We start from the raw sequence: 211 nt of genomic DNA, 5'->3' as shown, positions 1-211 counted from the left end.
ATTCATGTTGTATAGTTTGTATTTACACCCACCGAGTAAATTCAAAATTTTCAACATGACACCATACCAATATTTTGCAAGAACCGTATGTAACGAATATTTTCTGCGGTTGTTTATTTTTGCAGTATTGTGCAGATATGAAATTTTAATTGCAAAATATTTTTTTTTAATTGTTAACTGAAGAAGAATGATTACAGTATATACCGGCTGC

This window comes from Crassostrea angulata, chromosome 3 (genome assembly GCF_025612915.1).
Source record: "Crassostrea angulata isolate pt1a10 chromosome 3, ASM2561291v2, whole genome shotgun sequence".
Classification (NCBI taxonomy): domain Eukaryota; kingdom Metazoa; phylum Mollusca; class Bivalvia; order Ostreida; family Ostreidae; genus Magallana; species Magallana angulata.
This window is presented reverse-complemented; position numbering follows the sequence as displayed.